This window comes from Cibotium barometz, unplaced genomic scaffold (genome assembly GCF_041138505.1).
Source record: "Cibotium barometz isolate CiBa-2024 unplaced genomic scaffold, ASM4113850v1 ctg370, whole genome shotgun sequence".
Lineage (NCBI taxonomy): Eukaryota > Viridiplantae > Streptophyta > Polypodiopsida > Cyatheales > Cibotiaceae > Cibotium > Cibotium barometz.
This window is the reverse complement of record NW_028229436.1, coordinates 787,787-810,071: the sequence shown is the minus strand read 5'-3', so window position 1 is coordinate 810,071 and position 22,285 is coordinate 787,787.

Here is a 22,285-nt window from a genome sequence, read left to right as displayed (position 1 = left end):
AGGATGGCAAAGTGAAGTACCTTGCAGATGTACTTCATGTTCCAAACATAACAAAGAATCTGGTTTCAGTTGGCCAGATGATTGAGCAGGGTTTGCAGGTTTGGTTTAACCCTGATGGTTATTATGTTGAAGACTTTGAAGACAAGTGCAGGTTGGTTGCAAAAGGTAACAGAGTGGGCATAATGTTTACATTGAATGTAAACATGCCTGAAGTGAGTGCTGCGATGTCTGCAAATGGTTCATGAATTATTACATACACACACATTTGGCATAAAAGAATTGGACATGTGAATGTGCAGAGAATGAAGTCTATGCAAACTAAAGGAATTGTGATAGGGCTGCCAAAGTTTAAAGTTGAAGGTATGCAGAAAATATGTGAAGCATGCCAATTTGGAAAGCAAACAAAGCATGTATTTTCACGTGACAGAAATGTGAGCAGAAATGCACTAGATGTTGTGCATTCAGATGTATGGGGTCCTATGAAGACTATGTCTATGGGAGGCTTTAGGTATTATATGTGACATTTATTGAGATGACCACACAAGGAAAGTGTGGGTATACTTTATGAAGGAGAAGGATGAGGTGTTCACTCATTTTCAGAGAAGGATGAGGTGTTCACTCATTTTCAGAATTTCAGAGTTATGGTTGAAAAGCAAATAGGGAAATATTTAAAGTGTCTAAGGTCAGATGAAGGGGGAGAGTACTTCTCAAATGAGTTCTCTGAATTTTTGAAGAAGAATGGTATTCGGAGATAGTTTACATGATGCAGATACACTCCGTAGCAAAATGGAGTTGCTGAGTGGAAAAACAGGCACATTGCTGAGATTGCACGAGCATTGATGGGAGAGAATAATATGCCACATAGCTATTAGACTGAGGCTGTTTCTACAGCAGACTACATCATGAACAGGACTCCAACTGCAGCCATACATGATGTAACTCGAGAGGAGAGGTTTACTGGCAGAAAACCTGATTTGTCTCATCTTAAAGTCTTTGGATGCAGTGCATATGTGCATGTGCTAGATGAGCTGAGAACTAAGCTGGATCCAAAAGCTAAAAAATGTGTGTTTATTGGGTATTCCCTTGAGCAAAAGGGATACAGGTGTTATAACCCTACTACACATGAGTTAAGGGTAAGCAGGGATGTTGTTTTTGATGAGATGAGCAGCTGGTATGCTGCTGAAAAAGAAGTTGTTGGGGCTGATGTGAGTAGAAATGTGGTTGCACAGAATACAAGTCAGCAATCACAGTCTTTGAGTGGACTAGGAGAGTCCTCATCTAGTGGTTGAGTTGATAGACCATGGAGTGGCAGGTTGCATCATAATACCAGTCCTGCAAATGTGATTAGTACATCACATAAAGGTAAAGAGAAAATGGTTGAGCCCCTCAGTATGCGTGACATTTCTGTAGGGCATTCTCATGTTGATGGAGAGTCTAGTGGCTCAGAGATGAGCCTTGATGAGGATCTTGGGATACCAGCTATGAGAACACCTGGTGTAAAGAAGGCTATGGAAGCCATGAATGCAAAGCTGCAAAGATCTGGGAGAGTGAAGAATCCTGTGTAGAGGTTTACCTATGATGGTTATGTGACACATCACTCTGCATACATGGCAAAAGTTATACAAGTTGTAGAGCCCACATGCATTGATGAGGCTGTTGGAAATGTGTTTTAGGAGAAAGCTATGGATGAGGAGATGGATGTACTATATGGAAATGAGACTTGGGACTTAGTGCAATTGCCTGAAGGCAAGACAGCCATTGGCTGCAAGTGGGTGTACAAAGTAAAACATAACAGTGATGGAAGCATAAGCAGGTACAAGGCTAGATTGGTAGCCAAAGGATATGCATAGACATATGGCATTGATTATGAGGAAACTTTCAGCCCAGTTGCCAAGATGGCAATAGTGAGAGTTGTGATAGCAGTGGCTGCGTCAAAGCAATGGTCTTTACATCAAATGGATGTAAAGAATGCATTCTTTCATGGGGATTTGCAGGAAGAGGTGTATATGTTGCAGCCACCTGGTTATGAGGATGTGAGTCACCCGAGCATGTTTGCAAGTTGAAGAAAGCCTTGTATGGCTTAAAACAAGCACCAAGAGCATGGTCTGACAAGACCAAATAGACCCTCATTCATTTGTATTCTCATCTGTGAACTATACCATGCCAGTATTACATTAAAATAATAATATTTTCTATTATCCCTTAAAAATCCTCTACTTTTGGAGAGATTGGAGCTTCTCTCTCTCTTCAACAACTCTTGGAGATTTCTTCTCAACTCACTAAACTAATTGATTGGTTGAGGGATTCACTTCTAGATAAAGAAGCACGCCAAACCTAGAGTTAAGAAGGAATTTCATAGTTTTTGTTAATATTCTCAAATGATTTCACTTCTCAACCCCTCTTAAGCTTGAGAAGTTTTTAATTAGTTGTTTTTAATGCAAATCAAGCTTTCTCTAAGAACTTTAATGATTAATCATAAAAAAGTTAATCTTTATGCATATTTTGAATGCTTTTTATGTATATCTCTCTCTCCCAGAAGAATAGTCATTCCTATGGTGGCTAACTCTTTAGAAAAGGAATGCTATTCTTAATTCAAAACAAAACTCTAAGCTTGTTAAGCTAGAGGTTAAGAAAATAGTATTTTTATGCTTTTATGTTAATAAAATTATGGTAAATTTATGATTTGATTCCATAATTTGGATTTAAGTTTAGGGATAGTTCTTCTATCATAAGTGTATTACAAATTCTTATTCTTTTTTAGAAAAATTAAAAATTATATGTAATAGCAGCGAAGCTATGGTGGTAAATTTTTTAGAAATTAATACATAGCTTATTTTTATGCATAATGCTAAAAGAGGACTTCCTACCATATTTTAGGATGGGATATCCTATGCTAAAAGAATGATTTTCATCATATTCATGAGAAACTAATTTTTGTATTATGCATAAATAATTAATTAAAGAAAAGAGGAATTTTTGGTAATTTAATTTTTATACAAAAAGAGAAATTTCCATGATAATGGAGATCCATGTAATTAAATGGAAAAATAGAAATTTGGGTAAATTAAAATAATGGATATTTTTATTTAATTTTAAGAGGAATTTTAGATAAATTTATTTTATGCATAAGAAATTTTAAATGATAAAAGAGGAATTTCCATGACATTTGGAATTCAATCATTTAAATGGTAAAAGTGGAATTCTTGGCATAATTGAAATAATAGACATTTTTATTTTAATTAAAGAAAAGAGAAATTTTAGATAAATTTATTTTATGATAAAAGAGGAATTCCCATGACATTGGAATTCAATCATTTAAATGCAAAAAGAAGAATTTTAATCATATTCAAAAAAATGGATATTTGTATTTAATTAAAAGAATAATTTTTGTGGTATTTAAGTAGAGAAAGGTTTAAATTAAATGTTGGTGACAAAAGAGGAATTTTCACCATAATTCTACCTAGAGAATTAGGGTTGATAAATTAAATTGGTAGAACAATATCTTTAGATATTTTATGTGGATAAATCACCAAATTGATATTTACCCAAAATTAGATTAAATGGAAGAAGAGTGTTTTCATATAAAAATCTGATATCCTCATATAAAACCATTTCTTAATCTATTATGGTTGGAATGAAATTCATAAAGTTGGAATTTTCTTACGGTTAGAAGTTCACTAGATGTTTATCTAAAGAAAATCCTTGGAATCAAAGTTAGAAATAAACCAAATGATTTTGGTACCACGACTGTGAGAGGGACGACCAGTAAACTACTTGTCCATCTCTTGATCTGAAACTTCGTGACCAATTCCAGTTCTTAATACAAAGAATAGACTACCGTTGAATTAACCTAGTTTTTCCTTGACCAAAATCACCAAGAATCTAGTTGGACATTCAGTCAAATGATGGGTAGATTACCCTGATGAGAGATCAATGATTCTCATTAAGAAAATATGGATTAAGCACTGTTGTATGCCAGAATGCTAGAGGAAGCATTTGGTATGTGTTTAACTAAGGAGAGACGCGTTGTTGCAATAGCTAGCAGGGAGTCGTCGAGGGGGACGTTGCTCGCAGCAAGACCAGCCTCGATATGGTTAAAATGATGCGCTTTCGCCGGTACGATGGGTGAGGACCGAGACGAAGCGGTCCCTGAGTGAAGTTCTACGACACCTAAGTAGGATCCTAGAGTATTCTGACCAGGTGATGCATGGGCTCGGGGTTGCTAGGACACCCATGCGTACGTCGACAGATGAACTAAAAAGAATGACCTTTGTGAATCGAATTTTGAGATTGGATCTCGTTGGCTGACCAAATGGTCTTCAACAACGGCGGAGAGTCCCGAATGATATATTTTGTAAAACAATGGACTCAATATTTTGGAGGATTATGATCAGCAATACTATGATTTTCATTGAAAGATTGTTTTAAAGACAGCCGAATCTGTTATACGTGTGTACGTGGTATGCCTACCTTAAATTTTGCTCAACTAGGGGGCGTGGGAACTCTTTTCCTCGGTACCCAGGCAAAACATTACCAAAGTTTTATAAAGGAATCCCACCAATACAATGGTTGGGCGGTTGGCTAACCCATGGGCCAGTTAGGCTGGATCGGGGGATTCCCAATACAAACAAGTTACGATTAGTTGCGTTAGTTATATTAAGTCCTAGGAAGACCCTTGTTCTGTGGGAGGGAGTAAGTGGCTGTGCCTCATTAAAAGGAGGAAAAATCCAGTGATTCTAAGTCTCTTCTTTGATCTGACCATATGACTTTGGGTTTGGTCAGACCAGTTTGAATAGTTAAGACTTTGACTTGTTAGATTAATTCTCCCATTACATGATTTTCCTAGAGGAATCGCCTGTGCCTTCCGCGAGGGAAGTTTTTTCGAGTTTGGTTTTGGAGGAACCACTGCGCTAGTCTCTTGTTCGGACATCTGTGGGCAAGGCCCCGAGTGTGGATCCCTACCCCGCGTGTGAGGCTGACGCTGCTTCTGCCGCCATCGCCCCCCCAGAGGGGGCGGGGGTCTCACAGTTGGTATCAGAGCCAGGTTGAAAGCTAATAAGGAAAAATGAATTCTTATCAAAAATTTATAATAAAAACTTAGAAAGAGCATTTACGTATTGTATTTTCATTCCTTAAGCTTCATTAATGAAGATTTTTAATCAAAGAATTTGGTTTTATAGATGGAAATTCCACACTTATTTGGTATTCTCGATCTCACCCAGTCACAAGATATGACTGCTTTCACCTTCGAGCATCTCATCTCTTCCACTACAACTCGAATGAGCCAAACTCACAAGCCATTTTGAGGATTTATATTTCCCAGACCCAGCGGAGAGATAGCACCACAAGTGGTTTGCAGGGCAGTATGTCCACGCCTCTTGCGACTAGCGTGTGATGCTGAGGGAAAATATCTCGTTGGCCATGATTCTGATGAGGCTAAAAGTGATTCATGGTGTTATTTTATATCACCCTACACCTTGAGATTTGAGACTTTCCTGCCATATCTATAGATTTCTTAGCCGCTTTATTCCAAAAAGGAGAAGATAGTAGCTCCCTTGGCAGTGAGGGAACATTTGTATCGAGGCATGTCTGTAGCCCAGTATCTCCATCTTATGCATTTCTCCAGGAGGTTTTGACTTTTGGAGCCGAGATGCTCTATTTATATATTGCAACCTTTATTTAAATAAAGAAATGTTTTGTGGAAAAATTCTCTGTTGTATAAGTAATTGTTTATTATATGACGAATTGATGAAGAAAAATCTATTACTCGGACATATGTCATAGATCTCCAATAAGATCATTTATCTTGTTTAAGAAATTATTTTTTGAACCTCTTAAGTCTTAGGATCTCGTTGACAAATTCAAAATAAAAATTTAATAATGTATCATTTTTAGTAGAATCATGAGGCGAGGAAACCGTGGCCGACAGCAAGACCCTCTCACTGATGAAGAAGAGCTTGACCCTGATGTTTGCAAGGCTCTTCTCACAGAACTCAGCGAGGACTCTTTAGGTGAAGGGGAGAACTTGGGCGAGGCTGTGGAGAAGTGGGTTGAAGCCATGGAGGAATATTTTGATGTCACCGAATACAATGAGAGGAGCAAAATGGCTCTTTCTAGGCTGAAAATTGTGGAAACAACTAGGGTGGCATGGAGAAACCATTGCAACACCAATCATCTGGATAGGAATACCTAGTTCTGGAATGATCTCAAAGCCTATCTATGGAAGAGATTTTGTCCCCCTCGGATTTTTAGAAACCAAGATGAATGACTTCTTAGAGCTAAACTAGGGGAGCAAAATTATTGAAGAATATCACCAAGCATTTGATCTTCTCCTCAAGTACTCACCACTGCTAGATGAAGAGTAACTTATGGCCAGATTCATTCGGGGGGAATGAACAAACCTTTAGATACCTTGGTCAAGAATGCCAAGCTAGTTTCCATTGCTGAAGCTGTAAGAATGGCAAAGGACTTCGCCAAAGCCTTTATCGTTAAAGTCCCACCAAAGCCAGCTCCCTCATTCTTCAAGAGATTCCAAACACCAGGAAGTTCTTCCAACCTTCCGCCTCTAAAGAGACACCAAGGTCCCAACCAGAATCTGGAGTTAGGAAGTTTTTGAAATGAAGGAAGACCTTTCTCTCGAAGTTCTTTCTCAAGAATTACGGATCTTTCAAGAATGCAAAGAGAAGAGCTTCGAAGTGAGAATAGGTGCTTTGGGATGTTAGGGGTTTGGGCACCAGCTCAAGGATTGCCCATCTCCTTTTGTGGGCCAAGGAAGGCAGGGGCCCAAAATTTAGAGACAGACTCCTTCGTATCAGTCCAATCAGGGTCCCCCACACCAAAATCAGGGCAACCCCAGAAGAGTGCCAGCTCAGCCTGCAACCTCCATGCAAAGCAGTCTCCGAACTCCCTCCTAGAATTGGGGAAACCAAAGAGAGAGAGTTCCACCTCAGATTGTAGCAGCTAGAGCTGTCACTATAGCTGAGGAAGTGGAGGAAGAAAAATGATAGATCTATGCCGCAATAAAAAATCAGGGGAATAATCGTCAATTTCTAGTCCTCCAGACTCCAGTAGAGTATTAGAGTAAGAAATTCAAGCTTTTGATTAATTCAGGCAATACTCATTCTTTTATTTCCCCAGGATGTCTACGTAAGTTGGTCCTAAATAAAAAATCAGGGAAACCTATGCAAGTGGAATTGGCCAGTGGAAAGATTCTTTTCACACACCTTGAGTCACAGACCTTATTAAGTTTAGTCTAGATGGGAATGTAACAGAGTGCCTCTTCAGAGTCCTACCCTTGGGAGTCTATGATGGAATCCTTGGAATGGATTGGCTCCATAAGAATCAGGCTGACAGTCATTGTCACAAAGGAACCATCTCTTTCCTTGACCTTCACGAGAATAAAGTTCAAGGAACTGGAATTTTTGGACCCCCAGTTGTAAGATTCCTCCCCAGCCTCTCAAGATGTCCAGCATCTTCCCGTGTAATTAAATCCCTCTTCAGAAATATAAAAGATCTTGTTTCTAACTGTTTTAACCTAGAGAGAGAAAATATTCTAGAGAGAGAATATTCAGATTTTTAATATTTTTGGATAGAAAAATATCTCATCTTATTAAAATAAGCTCCCCTGAAATAGAAATTCTCAAAAAGATTTTCAGATTGTGCATTAGAAATTAAGTATAATATGTTCAAGAGGCATTATCCTAAGGGTGAAGATTTTTCCGAAAATTTAAATTAAGGTTACTATGGACCAATAAGATTCATCCAAATGTAAGGAAGAGATAAATGAATAAATAAAAGAAAAAGCCCCCAAAAATGAGTAAATACTCACATAAGATGAAGAGTTGACTAAGGACAAGGCTAATAGTTAAAAAGGGGAGATATTTAGAAGTAATGATGCATTTTTGACACCTCTGCATGGGGATTTCCCCCTCATGAATGAGGCGCCTACTTCACATGTGCAATTGACTTTTAAATCTTTAAAAATTGAGATATTTCATCTCTCCTCTCTCCTAATTCAAGTCTAGTTCCAAAAAGTTAGCTTAACTGACCTAAAAATGGTCAAAAAGTGACCAAACTGAGTTGGAAAATTCTAGAATCAGTTTGTTTGGTTAGGAGATCAATTTTTCCTATAAATAGAAGCCCTTCCCCTTTGTTGAAAACTTAATAGTGTTTATGCACTATTACTCTACTCCTCCCAAGCCAAGAACTATGAATTTATTAATAATTCACTAGTTTTTGACATTTTCCTCTTCCAAAGATTGGTGGCCACTCTTGTTACAAACAAGAGTTGAACCCTCAAACCATCAAGCCAAAGGAAAGCTCCATGAAATTATGTAAGTAGAGATTCTTGTATTTTTCTTTATTGATTTTATGTTTTTCTAATGTTTATGATTGTTGAAGTGATAAATGGATGTTATGCCTTGATCGAAAGGCTTTCCCCCTCTCTCTTCTTAGAATCAATCCTTCTTTATCCTAGTTAAGTGAAAATTGTTGGAATTAAACTTTTTATAATGTTTTTTTATAAGTGAATTTTGATTAGTATAGATTACTCTAAATCAATTAGAGTTAATTTTTAAGATAAAATTAAGTAGAAAAATTTAAAAAATGGTCAACCATACAAAGAAGGTTATGGCAAAATTTTTAGAAATAAGAATTATCTTTTATTATGCTAAAAGAGTAATTCCTATCAATTCTATACTCTAAAAGTGTCATTTTCATGCATAGAAGATGCATATTGATTATTATTATTTTTATGCATACAGAAATAATTTTCTTTTATTATGAAAGTGTTACTTTCATCAAAATAGATTTTTATGCATAAAGGAATAATTTTCTTTTATTATGAAAGTGTTACTTTCATTAAAATAGATTTTTATGCATAAAGGAATAATTTTCTTTTATTATGAAAGTGTTACTTTCATCAAAATAGATTTTTATGCATAAAGGAATAATTTTCCTTTATTATGAAAGTGTTACTTTCATCAAAATGGATTTTTAGGCATAAAAGATTATGTTTTTATTATAAAAGTGTTACTTTTATCATAATTGATTTTCATGCATAAAGGTATGAATAAAAGATTATTATTTTATTGTAAAAGTGTTACTTTTATCATATTTGATTTTCATGCATAAAGGTATGCATAAAAGATTATTATTTTATTATAAAAGTGTTACTTTTATCATATTTGATTTTCATGCATAGAAGTATGCATAAAAGATTATTTTTTTATAAAAGTGTTACTTTCATCATAAATGATTTTATGCATAAATTAGATGCATAAAAGAAATTCTTTTATATTAAAAGAGTGATTTTCATCATAAATGATTTTATGCATCAATAGGATGCATAAGAAAAATTCTTTTATTCTAAAAGTATAATTCCTACTAAATTGGATTTATGCATGGAAAGATGCATAAAGAAATCTATTTTTAGTTCAAAAGAGTTATTTTCGTCAATTTTGATTTTATGCATAGGAAGATGCATAAAAGATTGATTTTTAATTAAAAAATGTCATTCTCATTTAAAATGAATTTATGCATAGGAAGATGCATAAAAGATTGATTTTTAATTCGAAAGTGTTATTCTCCTTAAAATGGAATTTATGCATAAATTAGATACATAAGAGAAATTCTTTTATTCTAAAAGTGTAGTTTCTACTAAATTAGAATTATGCATAAAAGATTGATTTTTAATTCGAAAGTGTTATTCTCCTTAAAATGGATGTATGCATGTAGATGTGGATGTATGGATGTGAATGTGGATGTGGATGTGGATGTATGGATGTAGATACGGATGTGGATGTATGTATGTGGATGTGGATGTATGAATGAGGATGTGAAAATGGATGTATGCATGTAGATGTGGATGTATGGATGTGAATGTGGATGTATGGATGTAGATACGGATGCAGATGTATGTATGTGGTGTGGATGTATGAATGAGGATGTGAAAATGGATGTATGCATGTAGATGTGGATGTATGGATGTGAATGTGGATGTGGATGTGGATATGGATGTGTATGTATGAATGCGGATATGGGATTGGATGTATGATGTGGATGTACGAACATGGATGTGTATGTAGAATAATGAATGTGAATGTGTATGTGAAATAATGTGTTGTCGATATGTGTGAATGGATGAGAATGAGTACACATATGAATGGAATGTGGAATAAGTAATGTGGACTGAGGAGGGATAATGTGGAAAGACGAGAGTTTGATATAGAAACTGTATTTTGTGACCTGTTTGTAAATGACTGTTTTATGTCAAGAATGCTGGGGAAGCATTTTTGACCGTCTTGCGGATTAAGGTCATGGAGACCTAACTGATAAAGTTGCAACTGCTGACGGAGAGTCAATGGAGGACGTCTCGCGTAGCAAGGTCGACCAAGGTCTTGACCAGCCTCGGTTCGATTTAAATGGTGAGCTTCCGGTGTACGGTGGATGAGGGACCAAGGAAGCAACCTATGAGTGAAGCGCTAGGTGACCTGCGAAGGATCCTAGAGGGTGCTGACCATACGGTGCTCGGGCTCTGGGTCACAGAAGATACCCACACGTGCATCGTGGAAGATATTGGAATAAGGAGTAAGAGTTGTTTTCTGAAAGCGGGCATGGATCCGGTTGATTGACCTTGCTGGTTCTCAACGGAAGAGTCCATGGCTCTTTTATATGGATCTGTTGGTTGATCTTGCTGATCTTCCACGGAGATTCCATTTTGTTATGTGAATATATTGCCGGGTACTATGAGCTAGGAACTATTGAAAAGGCCCCTGAGTGAACAGGTGGTGAGCGTTCTGGTTGCCAATAATGCCATAAGTACACCGATGAATGAATGATTGGAAATATGGATTCAACGAGAGATTTCGAGGATTGTCATCAGTGACATAATGGTTTCAGGAAAGGATTGTTTTAAAGTTAGTTGATGCTGAGAAAAAGGCAATTTCATATTGGGTGTGTAAGTGGTATGACTAGTTTTATGTTTGCATGAACTTCCGGCTAGGGGGCTTGGGAACTCTTTTCCCTGGTATCCGGGACAAAACCTAACCAAATTCCTAATTGGATCCCATCATTACAGTGGTTGGGCGGTTGACTAACCCATGGGACTGGACTGATGGATGGGGTTAGGCTGGACTAATGGATCCATAAATCGAGACTCAATTTCTGTTATTACGATAGATAAAGTAAATCCCGGATAGTAATTGTTCTATGGGTAGGAATCAACGGCTGTGCCTTTTGATGGGGAAAAAAGCGTTAATCCCAATGATCCAAGTGCAAGTTTCTTCCTTGATCTGACCGAGTATCTTTATAGGTGTAGTCGGATCAGCTTGATCAATAATGGTCTTGACTATGTTAGAGTAAAAAAGTTATCCTGGTGGAATCGCCCGTGCTTTTCGGGTAAAGGAAGTTTTTCTGGGTTCGGTTTTGGAAAAACCGACGGATTAGTCTCTTGTCTGGATATCTGTGGATGAGGCCCCGAGTGTGGGACCCTGCCCCACGCAAGAAGTGCTACTTCCACTGCTAGCAACCCAAATCCATTGCGTGGTAGGGATAGGAATCTCACACCAGTGCTACAACTAGTCAAAGCTTCTAAATTGTTAAAAGGGCTCAGAAAGAGGCAAGCTGTTTATGTCATTAAGATGAATCCGGTAGACATAAAATGGAAGGCTAAAGAACCAGAGTGGTTAAGTGAGTATGTAGATGTGTTCCCAGAAGAGCTGACTGAGATGCCTCTGTCTTGCGAAGTAGATCATGATTGAGTTAACCCCCGGAGCTCAGTTAGTAGCCCAGCGTGCATACAAAGTGTCAGTCCTCCTTGAAGCCATAGAACTTAAGAAACAATTAAGACAACTATTAGAGCAGGGATTCGTCAGACCCAATGTCTCACCTTGGGGTGTGCCCATTCTCTTTCAAAAGAAGAAAGATGGAATGTTAAGACTCTGTATTGACTACAGAGGATTGAATCAATCAACAATTAAAAATAAGTATCCTATCCCTAGGATTGATGAACTTCTGGATCGATAAAGTGGGATCCAAATTTTCACAAAGATAGATCTCAAATCCGGGTACTACCAGAACAGAATCAAGGAACAAGACATCCCGAAGACAGCATTCAATACTCGCTATGGGCATTAGTCATGCCATTTGGATTGACTAATGCCTCGGCGGTGTTTAATCATCTTATGCAGGATATGCTCAGAGAATACGTAGATGATTTTGTTCTTGTCTTCTTTGATGATATCTTGGTATACTCAAAGAATATTGCAGATCATGAAGATCATCTGCGCAAGGTCCTGGAAATCCTAAGGAAACACCAACTCTTTGCAAAAAAGAGAAAGTGTTCTTTTTTTTGTTAAGACCAGGTGGAATACTTGGGATTCATAGTGTCAAAAGATAGGATTTCTCTTGACCCCACAAAGATCCAAGCCATCGTAGATTGGCCAGAACCTGAGATGGTAAAGGAAGTTAGAGGATTCCTAGGATTAACCAGATGGTATAGGATCTTTATACCCAGGTATGCTCAGATAGAATCCCCTTTAACTAACCTTCTCAAGAAGAGTACCCTTTTTCAATGGACTGTAATGTGTCGGAGTGCCTCTGATAAACTAAAGATAGCCTTAGTAACCAACCCTATCCTTAAAATGCCAGATTTTACCAAACCTTTTGAGGTAGTTTCATTGATGCCAGTGGGTTTGCCTTAGGCAGTGCTCTTATGCAGGAAGGTCATGCAGTGGCCTATAAATCCAGAAAACTCAAAACACATGAGACAAATTATGCCGTCCATGACTTGGAGTTACTCTCAGTAGTTTTTGTTCTGAAGTTGTGGAGACATTATCTTTTGGGACAAAGGTTCACCTTGATGACAGATCATCAAAGTTTGAAGTGGATCTTCACCCAAAGGGATCTCAACATAATGCATCAAAGGAGATGGATGCAGACCCTACAAGAATTCGATTTTGAAATTATGTATCGGCTGGGGAAAGAAAATGTGGTGGCAGATGCGCTCAATAGAAAAGCCTCCTTGCTTGCAATTATAGTGGTGTCAAATCCATTAATCTGTGAAGAAAGGGAGAAATCATGCAACACGACAAATTCTTTGCCCCTATTGCTACCCTTATGATGCAGGAAAGCAAGACTCCTCAGGAAATGAGTCAAGTTCTTGGGTACAAATTGGATGAAGGATGCATGTATTATAATAATCGGCTATGCATTCCCAATGATGAGGAAATACAGGGAAGGATTCTGAGAGAAGCCCATTATAGCCTGATAGCTGGACATCCACGGTTTATAAAGACCTATATGTTTGTGAAGAAAAGCTTCTTCTTGCCAAGACTCAAAAAAGATGTACTTGATCATGTGCAGCAATGCTTAATGTGTCAGAGAATCAAGGCTGTGAGATCCCCATGTTCCCACCGAGCAACGGATTCGGAGTACTAGCAACGGAAGTAGCACATCATGCATGGGTAGGGGTCTCACACTCGTCGGGGCCTCGCCCACGGATATCCGGAAAGAGACTAATCCGTCGGTTTGTCCAAAACGGAAACCGGAAAAACTTCCTTTACCCGGAAAGCATGGGCGATTCCACCAGGATAACTCTTTACTCTAACGTAGTCAAGATCATTACGGATCAACTGATCTGACTGCACCTTTAACGGTACTTGGTCAAATCAAGGAAGAAACTTGCACTTGGATCATTGGGATCAACGCTTTTTTCCCCGTCAAGAGGCACAGCCGTTGATTCCTATCCATAGAACAATTTCTATCCGGGATTTACTTCATCTATCGTAATAATAGAAATTAAATCTCGATTTACAGATCCATCAGTCCAACCTAACCCCATCCGATCCCATGGGTTAGCCAACCGCCCAACCACTGTAGTGATGGGATCCAATTTGGAATTTGGTTAGGTTTTGTCCCGGGTACCAAGGAAAAGAGTTCCAAGGCCCCCTAGCCGGAAGTTCATGCAAATATAAAACTAGCCACACCACTTACACACCCAATATGAAATTGCCTTTTTCTTAGCATCGGCTAACTTTAAAACAATCCTTTAATGAAACCATAGTACCACTGATCACAATCTTCCAATTTATCCGGTTGATTCATAATTTCCCATCATTCCTTCATCAGAGTATCTATGGCATCATTGGCAACTAGAACGCTCACCACCTGTCCACACAGGGGCCTTTTCAATAGTTCCTAGCCCATAATACTCGGCAATATAATCACTTATAAAAATCAAGATGGACTCTCGTTGAAGATCAGCAAGATCAACCAACAGATCCATATAAAGAGCCATGGACTCATCCATTGAAGACCAGCAAGGTCAATCAACCAGATCCATGCCCGGTTTCACAAAACAACTCTTACTCCTTGTTCCAATATCTTCCTCGACGCACGCGTGGGTATCCTGGGCGACCCAGAGCCCGAGCACCGTATGGTCAGCACCCTCTAGGATCCTTCGCATGTGACCTAGCGCTTCACTCATAGGCCACTTCCTTGGTCCCTCATCCACCGTACCGGAAGCTCACCATTTTAATCGAACCGAGGCTGGTCAAGACCTCGGCCGACCTTGCTACGCGAGACGTCCTCCATTGACTCTCCGTCAGCAGTTGCAACTTTATCAGTTAGGTCTCCACAACCTTAATCACAAGACGGTCAAAATGCTTTCCCAGCATTCTTGACATAAAACAGCCATTTACAAACAGCATTTACAAACAGTTTACAAATACAATTTCTATATTAACTCTCATTTTTCCACATTATCCCTCATACAATCCACATTACTTATTCCACATTTCATTTATATGTGTACTCATCCAATCACATCATTTTCCATCTCTTCACTTCAGATTCCTTCACATCACATATCATATATTCACATCCATATCCACATCCATACATCCACATCCACATCCACATTCACATCCATACATCCACATCTACATGCTTATCTCCATTTTCACATCCTCATTTATACATCCACATCCCATATCCACATTCATACATACACATCCATATCCACATCCATATCCGCATTCATACATACACATCCATATCCACATCCACATGCATACATTCATCATTATCACGTCCTCATTCATACATCCACATCCACATGCATACATACATCCACATCCACATTCCCATTCACATATATACATCCATATCTACATGCACATGCACATCCATACATCCACATCTATATCCTCATTCACATCCATACATCCACATTCATGCATCCACATCTACATGCTTATCTCCATTTTCACATCCTCATTTATACATCCACATCCCATATCCACATTCATACATACACATCCATATCCACATCCACATGCATACATACATCCACATCCACATTCCCATTCACATATATACATCCATATCTACATCACATTCACATCCATACATCCACATCTATATCCTCATTCACATCCATACATCCACATTCATGCATCCACATCTACATGCATACATCCATACATCCACATCCACATTTACATCCATGCATCCACATCTTCATCCTCATTCACATCCATACATCCACATTCATACATCCATACATCCACATTCATACATCCACATCCACATCCACATTCACATCCATACATCCACATCTACATGCTTATCTCCATTTTCACATCCTCATTTATACATCCACATTCCATATCCACATTCATACATACACATCCATATCCACATCCACATGCATACATACATCCACATCCACATTCCCATTCACATATATACATCCATATCTACATCACATTCATATCCATACATCCACATCTATATCCTCATTCACATCCATACATCCACATTCATGCATCCACATCTACATGCCTACATCCATACATCCACATCCACATTTACATCCATGCATCCACATCTACATCCTCATTCACATCCATACATCCACATTCATACATCCATACATCCACATTCATACATCCACATCCACATCCACATTCACATCCATACATCCACATCTACATGCTTATCTCCATTTTCACATCCTCATTTATACATCCACATTCCATATCCACATTCATACATACACATCCATATCCACATCCACATGCATCTTATCATATCTTATCACTTCCCATATCTTTTATGCATACCTCTATGCATGAAATTCAATTATGCTAAAAGTAACACTTTTATAATAAAATATTCAACTTTTATGCATACCTCTATGCATGAAATCCAATATGATAAAAGTAACACTTTTGATATAAAAAAAATTATCCTTTATGCATACTTCTATGCATGAAAATTAAAAATGATAAAAGTAACACTTTTGATATAAAAAAATTTATCCTTTATGCATACTTCTATGTATGAAAATTAAAAATGATAAAAGTAACACTTTTAATTAAAAAAAAATATCCTTTATGCATACTTCTATGCATGAAAATTAAAAATGATAAAAGTAACACTTTTGATATAAAAAATTTTCCTTTATGCATACTTCTATGCATAAAAATTAAAAATGATAAAAGTAACACTTTTAAAAATTATCCTTTATGCATACTTCTATGCATGAAAATTAAAAATGATAAAAGTAACACTTTTGATATAAAAATTTTCCTTTATGCATACTTCTATGCATGAAAATTAAAAATGATAAAAGTAACACTTTTAATATAAAAAAATTATCCTTTATGCATACTTCTATGCATGAAAATTAAAAATGATAAAAGTAACACTTTTAATTTAAAAAAAATATCCTTTATGCATACTTCTATGCATGAAAATTAAAAATGATAAAAGTAACACTTTTGATATAAAAAATTTTCCTTTATGCATACTTCTATGCATAAAAATTAAAAATGATAAAAGTAACACTTTTAAAAATTATCCTTTATGCACACTTCTATGCATGAAAATTAAAAATGATAAAAGTAACACTTTTGATATAAAAATTTTCCTTTATGCATACTTCTATGCATGAAAATTAAAAATGATAAAAGTAACACTTTTAATATAAAAAAATTATCCTTTATGCATACTTCTATGCATGAAAATTAAAAATGATAAAAGTAACACTTTTGATATAAAAAATTTTCCTTTATGCATACTTCTATGCATGAAAATTAAAAAGGATAAAAGTAACACTTTTGATATAAAAAAATTATCCTTTATGCATGATATTAAAATTCAATTTCTCCATGATTATAATGAAATTCTTTCAATTAATCTAGGATGATAATTCCTAGAATATGGTAGGAAGTCCTCTTTTTATGCTTTGAACGAAATTATTTTATGCATAATTTTTATAAAAATTTTGCCATAGCTCCACTGCTATGACTGATAAATCTCAAATTTTTCTAAGGGATAAAGCTTATCATTAAGGAGATAATTAAAATGATCTCTAATTGGATCATTAATCTATAATGGATTGAATCATTAATATGCATAAACTAAAAGCATAGAAAAAAGCCATTAATTTGGCCTCAAGCATAGCTTAATCTTGGATTAAGGAAAAGCTTTATGAAAAGCTTCATTTGGATTGAGAATGGGTCATGAGTATGACCATTTCTTGAGTGAGAGAGAGAAATTACATAAAAACCATTAGAATTTAAACATAAATGAAAATTAACTTCAATAGCATTTATTAAATTATGTAACTCTTCACTACTATTCACCAATTAACTTTAATAACATTTAAAAAACCATACCAATTAAGCTTCTCAAGCTTGAGAGGGGTTGAGAAGAGAGAAACATTGAGAAATTATAGAAAAGATCAATATTCACTAATTACCTTACAAATTGCTTGATTCTTTGTTCACGGTAGAGGCCCCCAACCAATCAATTGGTTAAGTATGTTGATGGAGCCACTAATGGGGATTGAAGAAAGAGGGAAGCTCCAAAAACTAGTGAATTATTAAATGAATTCACAGTTCTTGGCTTAGGTGGAGTAGAGTAACGATGCATAAACACTATATTTTTTTCAACTAGGGGGAGGCTTCTATTTATAGGAAAAATTGAGCTCCTAACCAAACAAACTGATTCTAGAATTTTCTAAATCAGTTTGGTCAATATTTGACCATTTTTAGGTCAGTTAAGCTAACTTTTTGGAACTAGACTTGAATGAGGAGAGAGGAGAGATGAAATATCTCAATTTTTATGAGTTTAAAACTCATTCAAGCATGTGAAATATGCACCTCCTTTAAAGAACTCCCCTTCCTTACATATGTGTCATAATGGAATCATTTTAATATTGCTCATAGTTTTTTTTTACTAATAAACCTTGTCCATTTTCAACTCTTCATCTTATGTGAAATATGCACCTCCTTTAAAGAACTCCCCTTCCTTACATATGTGTCATAATGGAATCATTTTAATATTGCTCATAGTTTTTTACTAATAAACCTTGTACATTTTCAACCCTTCATCTTATGTGAAATATGCACCTCCTTTAAAGAACTCCCCTTCCTTACATATGTGTCATAATGGAATCATTTTAATATTGCTCATAGTTTTTTACTAATAAACCTTGTACATTTTCAACTCTTCATCTTATGTGAGCATTTACTCATTTTTGGATACCCAAAATATCTCATATTTTTAATATTGCTCATAGTTTTTTTACTAATAAACCTTGTACATTTTCAACTCTTCATCTTATGTGAGCATTTACTCATTTTTGGGTATCTTCTTTTACAAATTGGATTTATCTCCTCCCTACACATGGATTGATGCTATTGGCCCATAGGAACCTTAATTGGACCATAATCCAAAAATTTCTGAAAATCTAGACCCTTAGGCTAAGGTCCTTTATACCCATTTCCAATTAATTCTAATTGCACATTGGAAAGTTCTTTTTGAATTTCTGTTTCAGGGGAACTTATTTTAATAAGATGAGTTATTTTTCTATCCAAAAATATTCATAATCTGAATATTCTCTCTCTAGAATATTTTCTCTCTCTAGGTTAAAACAGTTAGAAACAAGGTCTTTATATTTCTAAAGAGGGATTGATTACAGGGGAAGATACTAGACATCAAAAGGGGGTTGGGGGAGGAATCTTACAAAGGCAGAGAGAGTCAAGATGCCAGGGAAACTACAGCCTCTAGACATTCCACATATGAAGTGGGAATGTATCAATATGGACTTTGTCATTGGATTACCTTCAGTGCAATCAGGTTACAACTCCATTTTTCTGGTAGTTGACAGACTAACCAAAGTTGCCCATTTCATGGCTTACCCAGGAGGATAGTAAGTGACAGAGATCCCAAATTCACATCAAAATTTTGGACTGCATTCTTCGAAGACGTAGAAACTTTCTTGAATCTCAGTACAACCTATCACTCCAAAGGAAACAGATGGCTAGACTGAAAGAGTGAATTAGGAAATAGAAGATATTCTTCAGTCATATGCTGTGGCAAGGAACCCAATAAGTGGTTAAGCCATTTGTATCTGGTTGAATTTGCTTACAATGCTGGTTGAATTTGCTTACAATGCATCTTATCATCAAAGTATTGGGATGAGCCCTTTCAAATCTTTGTACGGACAAGATTGCCTTACACTGCTGACTTGGTGCGACCCATTAATCAGAGTCTAAATGTCCAGACAAATGCTTGATAATATGGACCATCAAATGCAATCAATCCGTAAAGATATTAAGGCATCCCAAGATAGGCAAAAGTAGTATGCAGATAAAAAGAGATCAGAGAGAGAGTTTAAAGAATCAGATATGGTCTTCATTCGAGCACGACCAAAAAGAAGTTCCTTATCTTTAGGAAAGTATAAAAATCTCTCTCCTCCCAGATACTGTGGATCTTATGTTGTTATTAAGAAATTGGGCAATCTAGCTTATAAACTTCTTTTGCCTCCCCATCTCAAGGTACATAATGTATTCCACGTCAGTTTGATTAAGAAATATGTACCTATCCGAGTCACGTGCTTGATGATGAACAATTGATTTCTCCGACTCAAGGCCAAATGGTACTCCAACTTGAAGAAATCCTTGACGTTTGGGAGAAGGTTCTCAGGGGCAGAGTCCTCAGAGAGTTTTTTGTCAAGTGGAAGTTCTTCCCTCTAGAAGACGCCACCTGGGAGAAAGAAGAAGAGTTGGCAAAAGATTACCCCCACTTTGCGAGATGAGGACATCTCACGTTTTTCAAGTGGGAGAGGATGTAACATTTCTCCTTAGCCTGAATAATGAATAAGCTTTTACCTCAATCCCCTGTAATCATTCCCTATTTTTGAATACAAGAAAATATTATTTTTCATTATTTTTACCTAGAGAGAAGAAAAATTCTAGAGAGAGGTAATTCAATATTAAGATATTTTTGGATATAAAAATTCTTCTAATATTAAAAATATATTTTCTTGAAACAAAAGTTTAAAATAAATTCTCCAAGGTGCATTAAGAATCCATTAAAAATGATATAAGTGACCTTAGCCTAAGGGTCAAGATTTTCAGATTTTCTGGATTATGGTCCAATTCAGGTTCCTATAGGCCAATAGGATTAATCTAAGTGTTGGAATGAGATAAATCCAATGAATAAAAGAAAATACCCAAAAATGAGTAAATGCTCACATAAGATGAAGAGTTGACTGAGTACAAGGTTTATTAGTTAAAAATTAAGAGATATTAAAAAAATGAGATATTTTGGAGGAATGATGAATTTTTAACACCTTGGTAAGGAGAGGGGGACCTTTGAGGTAGACTCCTCCTTCACATGTGTGGGAGGGTTTTTATTTCAAAAAAATGAGATATTTTTATCTCTCCTGGATCACAAACTGGATCAAAATGGGAGCTAAACTGGTCCAAATCTTGTCCAAATTCAGCCAAACTAAAGTTGGAAAATTCTAAAACCTAGTTGGACTCATCAAGTGGCCTCCCTCACCTATAAATAGATGCTCATTCATTTGTATTCTCATCTGTGAACTATACCATGCCAGTATTACATTAAAATAATCATATTTTCTATTATCCCTTAAAAATCCTCTACTTTTGGAGAGATTGGAGCTTCCCTCTCTCTTCAACTCTCTCTTCAACAACACTTGGAGCTTTCTTCTCAACTCACTAAACCAATTGATTGGTTGGGGGATTCACTTCTAGATAAAGAAGCAAAGCCAAACCTAGAGGAGGTAAGAGAAGGAACTTCATGGTTTTTGTTAATATTCTCAAATGATTTCACTTCTCAACCCCTCTCAAGCTTGAGAAGTTGATAAATGAATGCTTCTCATTGATAAATTCTTAATTCAAAACCAAACTCTAAGCTTGTTAAGCTAGAGGTTAAGAAAATAGTATTTGTATGTTTTTATGTTAATAAAATTATCACAAATTTATGATTTAGTTTCATAATTTGGATTTAAGTTTAAGAATAGTTCTATCATAATTGTATAACAAAGTCTTATTCTTTTCTAAAAAAATTAAAAACTATCTGTAATAGCAGCGAAGCTATGGTAATTTTTTTAAGAAATTATTTCTATCATATTTTAGGATGGGACATTCTATGCTAAAAGAATAATTTTCATCATATTCATGAGAAACTTGTTTTTATATTTATGCATAAATAATTAATTAAAGAAAAGTAAAATTTTTGTTAATTTTATTTTTATGTAAAAAAAGGAATTCCCATTATAGTGGAGATCCACGTAATTAAATGGAAAAGTGAAATTTGGGTATATTAAAATAATGGTTATTTTAATTTATTTTTAAGAGGAATTTTAGATAAATTTATTTTATGCATGAGAAATTTTAAATGATAAAAGAGGAATTCCCATGACATTTGAAATTTAATCGTTTAAATGGTAAAAGTAAAATTCTTGGCATAATTGAAATAATGGATATTTTTTTAATTAAAAAAAGAGAAATTTTAGATAGATTTATTTTATGATAAAAGAGGAACTCCCGTGACATTGGAATTCAATCATTTAAATGCAAAAAGAAGAATTTTAAGCATATTAAAAAAATGGATATTTGTATTTAATTAAAAGAATTTTTATGGTATTTAAGTAGAGAAAGTTTTAAATTAAATGTTGGTGACAAAAGAGAAATTTTCACCATAATTCCACCTAGAGAATTAGGGTTGATAAATTAAATTGATAGAAGAATATCTTTAGATATTTTATGTGGATAAATCACCAAATTGATATTTATCCAAAATTAGATTAAATGGAAGAAGAGTATTTTCATAAAAATCTGATATTCTCATATAAAACCATTTCTTAATCTATTATGGTTAGTATGAAATTCATAAAGTTGGAATTTTCTTACGGTTAGAAGTTCAGTAGATGTTTATCTAAAGAAAATCATTGGAATCAAAG